The sequence below is a fragment of the Medicago sativa genome, chromosome 1 (assembly GCF_051527215.1).
Source record: "Medicago sativa cultivar Bolivia chromosome 1, Bolivia_mono, whole genome shotgun sequence".
Classification (NCBI taxonomy): Eukaryota; Viridiplantae; Streptophyta; class Magnoliopsida; order Fabales; family Fabaceae; genus Medicago; species Medicago sativa.
In genome coordinates, this window is record NC_140749.1 from 53,220,073 (window position 1) to 53,229,933 (window position 9,861).

The window sequence follows — 9,861 nt, forward strand, 5'->3', positions numbered from 1 at the left end:
AGTCGTTGTGTATTATTGAGAGAGAGAATTCTCTACAATAGTTATTGGGTCTCTTGTGCGTCTTTTAAGGAGTTGCAACTCTGCGCATTTGCTATAACACATCACACGTACACACCTATCACATACAATTAGATACAACTTTATTACTTTCACAAAATGAGATTAGAAAATATTCAAGTTGATCATCGATTTACAAAGTCAGATTAAGGGATACAAGATCCTTGCACTTCAACATGCACTGAAGTCCTTAAGTTGTAAGATTTTGCAAGCCAAACTTACTTCTCTTATCAGTCTATATTGGATAGAATTGTGTATACAATTCTTCATAAATCCAAGAGTTTACCTAGGCATCACAAATATAAAAAAACATGAGACATATCAGAAGACATACTTTCCTGTAAGCTTCACCTATGAAAGTAAACAAGAGTGATGCTATGAGTTAATCCCATCCAAGGGCCAGACAACTTGGAAATAAGTATTTGAGTTGTAATGTCTACCTAGACATTGCACATAGATTCAAACTCTAAAGGGATGGACATTTCTGCAACAACTGCTTCAGCTCACGTCAGTTAACTTGAAGCACCTAGATGTGAAATTACAAAATATTTATGTTAGGAATCCGAAATTGATAATAAAAGCACAACTTTAATTAATGAAAGAATGAGATTGGGAGAGAAGAGTTTTAGCCAAGGGTTTCCCTTCTACCCCATGACTCTACTGATTTAGTGTTTTCATATCTAAACTTTAAGTGGTAAGAGTTTGATCTTGTAATATCGAGCGATGAAGTTCAAATTCCCATGAAGATGATTGTAAAACGATTGTTAGTGTCATTTTAATTAATAACAATATTATCACAAGGAAAAAAAATAACTAGATGTTAATGTCTTGTAATTAATAACTCTATTCATATTGTGTTTACATATCTAAACTTTGAAAAATAGTACTATCCATCTCTACTTGTGTCCTATATGAAACAGTATGACTGATCTACTACTTTAAAGTACGTATCAAAGGTAGAATGCCAATCAAACAATTTGAGTAATGATATCTACAACCTCAGAATGTATTAGATCTCACAAAATCTTCTATAAACCAATAGAGAGAGATACCTTGTCAACTGAAATATGCTGCAATTATCATATCAAAGCAATATGTTTAGATGACACAAGTATCATATGTAAAGAAATGCTATTATTTTCTGAGAAATATGTGTCTTATTATTTTCTTATTTCATTTAAATTCCTCTCATTTGGCTTCAAACAAAAACCAGTGAACTAAGTATGGTGCGGAGTTAGCAAACTTGATTTTAAATGAATTTGATTTTCAAAATTGATTTCAGTTGAAATGAGTATGGTGTGGAGTGAGTGATTCATGTTTGAAAACTTCTATTTGATTCATTTTTCACTATCAATGAAGGGACGCATCAACTGACGCAATATGCATATCTTTCTGTTTGTGTGCGTGTAGTCGGCGTAATAATAACAAACTTTTATACCAGAAAACAATTTACATTCACAATGTCCGAATCAATTTTAAAAAATAACTAAACTCAACCCAATTTTTGTCACCATAGAACCAAACATACTAATAATAATGTTGATTAGTACGTACCAGAGAAAGAGCAGCTATAAGGTGATTGATTCCTACCATCATTCAACTCATAGAAATGTGATTGATTCCTACCATCATTCAACTCATAGAAATTGAAGGACTAATAATAAAAATAAGATTAATTAATTGACATATAGAAAAAAATAAGCAAACAAGAAAAGTGGAGAGAGAGAGAGAGAGAGAGAGAGAGAGAGAGAGAGAGAGAGAGAGAGAGAGAGAGAGAGAGAGAGAGAGAGAGAGAGAGAGAGAGAGAGAGAGAGAGAGAGAGAGAGAGAGAGAGAGAGAGAGAGAGAGAGAGAGAGAGAGACTCCAAGCTCTTGCAAAATGAGAGTCCCACATCGGGTAGCAAGGGAAGCCACAAAATGCATGTCCCTTATAAACTGATACTTCTCACTTCCAACAGAAGCACATTGGAATTGTATATTGCATCATTTTGTCATATCAATTCAGTTTATATTTGATTTGAATTTGAATCGCTTTGTGGTTCAATATGATTTCCGATAAGATAGTTTTGATTTTTTTTTATTAAATTTGACATTATTATGAAAATTGTTGTTAACATTCTTCAATGCATTTTTTAATATATTAAATTTAATACAAAAAATTAGAATGTTTATAATTTCTGTTTGTGTGCGTAATAATAACAAACCTCCAAAGCATCCTGTACCTTACAGACAGCCACTTATATAAAATCAACAATGTGTTTGGAGCAGCGGCGAAGCTAGTACAATTTTTACGAGGTGGCCAAATAATAAAATATATTTTAAAAACTAATATATTAAACTTAATCATTAAGTAAAATAAATTTATAATAATTTTTACTTATATTTAATGAAATGACAACGAAAAAACTAAAATCTAACAATAATTATTTATAAAAGTTGAGCTCTATGATGTTTTAAGAAGTCAAATTTATCTATAATTGACACTAAAGTAAATAAATTATCAATATTTTATTAATATCATTCCTCTTTAAGTCAATAAAATTGTTTGGAGTAGCCGAATAATATATTAATGGGGTAGCTAGATATATAACTATACTAATTAGTCAAGATATTTTTTTATTTTGGGGCAGCCAATGCTACCCCATCCATAGGAAGCCATTCGCCCCTGGAGTGCCTCACTTTATGTAGTAGTCCATTATCAGTTTGGTTATGAAATGCTAAGGATTGACTTTCAAATCTGAAGTGAGATTTTCAACTCTAAATGAAACATTGCACATTATGAAAACACTAAAAATGCTTAAAATTAATTGATTCGAATCACATTCAATCTATATTATATATTTATACATTGTAAAGTATTTGTGCGAACATATTGTCAACTAGGCTTGCACTCTTTATCTAATATTCTTGTAATGTCTGAACCATAAATACTCAGTAAGCAATGGTAAACAGTTCCAGCTTCTGCATTTCTAGATATATGATAATAAATTAAGAAATAACTAAAGACAAAATTCACCATATCTTCAATAAGCATGAGATATGTATTTTCAAGATCTCTTGCAAATTCTGAAGGATCTGACTTCTTCATAAAGAAGAGCTAAGTGTAGAGTGTAAAACAAGTAATATCTATCAATTATGGTAGTTATTTTGAAATATTAACTATGGATTATCTCATCAATGAATGAGATTGCTCAATTTACATAAGTTATATCCTAATCACCAAAGTTTAAGGGAAAAGTACAAAGATCAATGAAGAAGACTAAATTGATTTCAGACGTAAAGACTTTTTGACATGTTTGGATGTTCATAATTTTGCCTTCATCATTGATTCTAACTCAATGCCCGAATCAATTTTAAAAAATAACTGAACTCAACTCAATTTTTGTTACCATACAACCAAACACACTAATAATAATGTTGTTTATGACGTAGCAGATAAAGAGCAACAATAAGGCGATTGATTCCTGACATTATTCAACTCATTGAGATTGAAGGACTAATCCTTTATATCTAATCCTAGCAAACATGCTTACCCTAATTCCCAACCCCTAACCCTACTTTTTTGGCTCCAATCTATCCAGACCGTTAGATCATTGTAATTAGGGGAGGTTATCATATCAGTCGTGGATCAAATCTCACTCCTTGAAATTTGATTCACGTGCATAGGGAAGATGAGTCTCATTCTCTTCCCTTCTAGCGTGTAATTTCCAAGGCGCTTTCTCTCTTCCGCAAGCTTCTCTCTGTCCACCACCGCCTGCCCTCACATGCTCAACCACAACACACCGCCTCTACACTTTCCCGTCGGCAACGCTGCCTCTCCCATCTTCTGCCTCACATGTTGTTTATTGTCTCCTCTACAAATTGATTTATACAAGGTACCCTTTCTTCTTTTTTCTGTACAACCTTTTGAATTCCACCTAGCTTCAGTCGCTACTTGCGGTCAGCTCTCCCTCTCTCCACAACCTTGCAGCTACGGTGGTCTCCCAACCCATGATAAATAATGTATTTTTTGTGTCTATAAATCAAAAGGGTTTACAATAGAAATCAGAACAGGGGTAAGATTGAGAGTGAGAAGATAAGATAATCGTGGGTCAAAATATGCATCAACTACCCATTCACATACATCTCCATTTTCCTGTTTCACGCTCAAATCAGTCGTGCTTTCGAAGGCGACGAACCTTCAACTGATCTCGATGTCATTTGAATTCGTACTCTAACTCTGTTTGCTTGGAAAAAATGGTCTAGAGTTTCTTGATTGGAGGAATATCCAAAGTGTAGCTTCAACGACAGCCTCTAAGATGTGGTCTTAATCGTTGTAACTGCTTCAACACAAACAAGTCCGACAAAGACCAATTGCTTCTTTGTGGCACCACAACTGAATCAGTCGCTGATTCCAACTCAAGGTAAAATTATAATCAAAATTCAGTATCAGAATTTCAATTTTAGTTATTCCACTAATTGTTTTGGTTGATTTTAATTTTGTTTGTGAATTTTTGTAGAGTTTGATTCCTTATAAGTTAGGATCTTTATTATGGAACAATAATAACTTTCTCGAGTCACTCCTCTAATTCCATTATGCTCCTTTTGATTCCCAGCCCCTACTGCATTTTTTTTTAACTTATGTGGTTGACTTAATGAATAAAAAATTGCTGAACTGACATAGTTTGAGGATGGATGAGGTTGAAGTAATTGGTAATATAAATTTAAACATGTTGGATTGACATTTTTCATACATGATTCTTTCGTTTTAACTTTTGTGTGCTTTTCTGCCATTCACTTGCCTTTTGTAGTTATTTGAATTCATGCCTTCTACCTTAAACTACTCTAGCATTGAAGGTTCATGTAATTAAATATATGGTTAGATGAAAGTGTTTAATTTGTTATGTTTTTTATTGTAGTTTTCTATATCTTGATGTCTTGATATGGATGATTTGTGGTTTGATGTATAATTCATAGAAAAGAGGGCTTCTCACTGACTATATATACGTAGACTGCAACGAACCATGCAATTGATTTTGATCTGAACCCAAAATCCAAATTTGGTTGCCAATATTAAGGGTCATTCTCAATCCTTTTGAAGATGCTATTGGAAAAAAAAATCTAATCATTTTTCTCTACTACAAAAATTAAGTATTTTTGAACAAGATAACATGATCTAGGGAGTAAACTCTATTGAATGAAGAATTGATGCTTAGTTTAACTTCAGGCAGTTTTTGTGGGTCCAGTTTGTGTGGTATTTTAATCTAAGCTTATGTGTTGTTATGGGATGAGGTTGTTATGTTTTTTGTGAGCTTTTTTACACTACAGATTTCGACACTAATTTCTCTATGGTGTTTATGATGCAATAATTTGAAGAACCTCATCTCATTGGAATTGATATATTTGTCGCTGAAGCTAATAAGTTCTGCCATTCTTTAATAATAAATTCAATTTAAGGGAAGACCTAATCAAAATTAAGGACAAATTTGAAACATTTTTGTTAGTGATATGATATCTTTTACTAATATTAGGTGATGGAAGAATGACATGCATGTTGTAAGAAGGACTTGGTCATCATTTTGCTATTGAAAATCTATGGCATTGGAGTAGACTCTAATAGCAACCATGCTAAAATATATAGGTTCAAAAACACGTGAAGATGGTTATTTTATGAATTACAATGAGAGGAAATTGCGGAGGCCTTTATCTCTTGCTATTGAAAATTGGGATTGGAGTTGGTGTGGTGATTAAAGTTGTGTTATAAAGGTTAGAGGATATTTGCTTATAAGGTTGGATAATTGTGAAGTAGAATTTAAAATTGAAAGAACTAAATGTCTATAAGTATTCTCCTTAACCGAAACAAACTTTTGAGTTAAGGAGAATATTCTGAACATGTTAAGTTCCTGAACACAGTCATTTGTAAAGATGAAGACCAGAGAATAAAAATATTTTATATTTATATCATATATACTTCCATTTAATTGGTTATCTTTTAAGCATTAATTGTTGTGCAGGACTCACAAAAACAAACATGGGGGGTGTGAAAATGGAGGGCCCTGATTTCTCAGTTGTGAAGATTAATGGTGCAGATGCTGACATTTAGGTTTGTGGATAAAAACCGTGGCAGGAATGTTTTACAAGTTACATGAGTTTTGCTTCTCAAGGCTCATCGCACCGTTTGTTGGGGGTTGGTAACTGTTCTTCGGGATTGGCTTGGAGCTATTAAGAAAAGGTTGATTAGTAGACAAGGTGTGGCTGTTGAAAAATGTAAATTGTTGTTTAGAATCATTAGTTTGTTTTTGGTGATTTCTTTGATTGTTTTGGATTTTGAGGTTGTTGCTTACACTCAAGGTTGGCATTTTAGGAATACTAATTTTTACATTTCTCATACTTTTGATTTCTGAAGGTTGCTCCAAATGGCTTTTGTTGCTTGGTTGATGTTTCATGCACATTGCTCCACCCATTTAGGCTCTTTCAAAATGGCATATGTTGCTTGGATTTTGTATTGTTTTGTTTCTTATCCAATTTGTGGACCGTATGCTTCTTTGTTTGGGGTGCTCTTGGATCAAATTCAAAAAGTTTAAGCCAAAGGATTAACAGGGATCCATTCAAGGTTGATGATGTTGAAGGATCTATATTCATTTATCCAATGGTTTTGGTTCAAATTCCAATGTGCAATGAGAAGCAGGTATGTCACCAAACTTCTGCGTTCCATTTTTGCTAAGAGGTGATGTCTAAGCTACCAGCAAGTTTCAGTGCAATTGTGTTAATTAATTTGTTTAAGTTGAACGTAGATTTTGCAAATGTCACAAGAGGATACATGACACATTATACTTTTTAAGATTTTAACTCCATTGGGAATTATCTGCAACCTCTCATACTTAGTAACACAAATACTTTCTTTGTGCTAAAGCTTGAATTAACATTGTATTGATGTAGATTATAGATATCATTACTTTAGGTTTCTGCAATACACATAGCTTCTTAATAATTAAAGATAGATTTTATTGTAGCAGCAGTAGATGAGTTTCCATTTGATGTTGAGTTGTTTAATGAATTTCAACTATTATAAGCAATCAATGACATTGGTAAAATATGGAGTTTCTATTTTGTTCATTTTGCACAAATTGATTTTATCAGGTGTATGCACAGGTGTATGCGCAGGCAATTTCTGCAATCTGTCAAATTGATTATCCATGTGATCTTTTACTGATTCGAGTACTTGACGGTTCTGATGATGAGAGCATACAATGGTTAATTAGGGCCGAGGTCTCTAAGTGGAACCTAACGGGAGTCAACATAATCTATCGGAATTGTTTGGTCAGGACTGGATATGAAGTTAGAAAACTGAATTCTGCAATGAGCACTATGTATTTTTTGCAATATTTGATGCACACTTTGAGTTTATCATATAAGGTTTAAACCATAATCTGATCACTTATTATAATTTCAAATATTGTGCTTACTTGGTTCTAGGATGTATGATTTGTGTAAGGAAATGTTATTCCTTGAGATCTTATAGCTTAATCGTTGTGTTGGGAAGTTTAACTTACCATTGAAATGCAGAGATAATTTGCATTCTTAGTTAATATTTGTTACTTGCTTTTATCAAATTATTGAAATGGTGTTTCTTAGTTAGATTGTATACTAAGAAACGTCTTTATTAAACCAGTGTCCTATTATCTTTGTAAATTACTTTCATCTGTATCAAGTTGGTTTATCAACTTATGACAAATATATTTAGAAAAAAAGAATATTAGGCTTGCATATAATGATAAATAGGCTATTAAAAAGCATAAATTTAATTAAAATTTTAAGAATGAAACACCTATTTGGTTCTAAAAATAATCTATTACATACCTAATCTAATAATTTGTGACAAACATATACTTCACATCTTTGGAAGGTTAGGTAGTTCAACTAATTTGAGTTAAAAGTTAAAGAGTTGAAGATTCGGAGTTCAATTCTTGACAAGGAAAAACAAAATAGAACATATTAACATTTGTCATTTATATATATATATGTGTTATGAGGGTGATGTAATTGGCAAAATATACAAATATGATTGCATAAAGTGGTCATATCACATTGTTGTTTGCTTTGCAATGACCATTAACAAAAGGCAAGAGTAGTCACTTAAGCAAGTTGGCATATATCTTTCCACAATCAGTCGTATCGCATGGTCAACTGTATGTTGTAGTTTCAAGGGTTACATCAAAGAATGGTTTGAAAATTATGTTAACCGATGAAAAATAGTGATTGCATTGATATTGCCACTAATATTGTATACAAAGAAATATTCTAAAATGTATAAACATTGAAAATGATGTTAAAGATATAAAACTAATTTCATCTTTGACAATTTTTTTTTTGTGTGTATTATATATGATATTGAGTTTTTACTATTTCTTCAATGTTTATGACCCATGCGGTAGCACGGGTAGACGATCTAGTAATAATAAGATGAATTAATTGATTATAGAAAAAAATAATAAGCAAACAAGAGAAGTGAAGAGATAGAGAGAGGTGAACATGAATGACTCCAAGCTCTTGTATGATGTGAGTCCCACATCGGGTAGCAACGGAAGCCACAAAATGCATATCGCATATAAAGTGATACTTCTCAAAGCATAGTGGAATTGTACATTTACATTGCATCATTTTGAATCGACTTTGTGGTTTAATGATTTACGATAAGTTAGTTTTAATTTTTTTTATTAAATTTGACATTATTATGAAAATTGTTGAACATTCTTCAATGTTTGATATTTTTTAATATATTAAATTTAATAAAAAAAATTAAAATGATTATAATTCAAATTAAATTTATTATTAGATTTTGAATTCAATCTCAAAGCTCATGAAATTTACAAAATTGAATAAAAGAATAAAAGAAGGGTCATAAAGTAAAAGAATAAAAGAAACAACTCTTGAAACAAACATAAGCTACACATATTCAAATAAACTAAAAACGAGTCATAATTAAAAGAAGGGTCGAAATTTGCAGATTTTAAGAAATTAAAAGAATAAATTAAATCCTTCCAAAAATTAAATTAAAATGAAAATAGGATTAGCTTTACTTCACAGTTGACATTGTAAACAAGCTTGCAGTACAACACGAGTTCAAATGGCTGATGATGATGATACGGAAACCGAGGAATGCACAATCACCGATCTTTCGAGTATTCTTCACCATTCTCAAAACGACACCGTTTTTTCTCAACCACTGTCCGAAACCACCGTCAAGAACGAAGCACCTGTTTTGCCGGAAGAAGTCATCTTCCATATCCTTCTGAGGCTTTCGGTGAAATCCCTTCTCCAATTAAAGTGCGTTTGCAAATCATGGAAAACCCTAATCTCCAATCCTCAATTCGCAAAGAGCCACCTTCTCAACTCAACATCGTATCCACGATTATTCACTTCTGCCGTCACAATCGCAGACCGTGAAATCACATCTTACCATACAAGAGATTCAATCTAAAGCATACAAAGTTGCCAACAGAAAAATCTTAAACCATCTTTTTGGAAAAACACAATTCTTCCTTTGTCTTACAATTTTCATATCCTTTTCCTAGATTTTCAAATTATTCTTCAGTTTCTTTAATCTTCGAATCAATTTTCTTCATATTTCCATCTTTTTCATCATTACCAACAATTTCATCTTCATCAAACCAATCAAAGTAGTTACATCTTACACAATCACGATCCAGTACAAAACATTGACAAAAATTACTTTAGTAACTAAGAACACATTACTACATGAAAATTCCTGCATACAATTTAGTATCTTAAAAATTTTCTCTCATAATTTGCAAGAAAGAGTCTT

At 32.1% G+C, this 9,861-nt stretch overlaps 1 long non-coding RNA gene across 1 annotated transcript; it reads left to right on the top strand.

Annotated features, from left to right (window-relative positions):
* The first annotated feature begins 3,751 nt into the window (after window positions 1-3,751).
* On the top strand, window positions 3,752-7,648 carry LOC146955329 (uncharacterized). Its single transcript, XR_015016586.1, has 5 exons — window positions 3,752-4,459; window positions 5,567-5,801; window positions 6,050-6,284; window positions 6,442-6,723; window positions 7,176-7,648. It is a non-coding gene; the product is annotated as an uncharacterized LOC146955329 (long non-coding RNA).
* The last annotated feature ends 2,213 nt before the right edge of the window (window positions 7,649-9,861 follow it).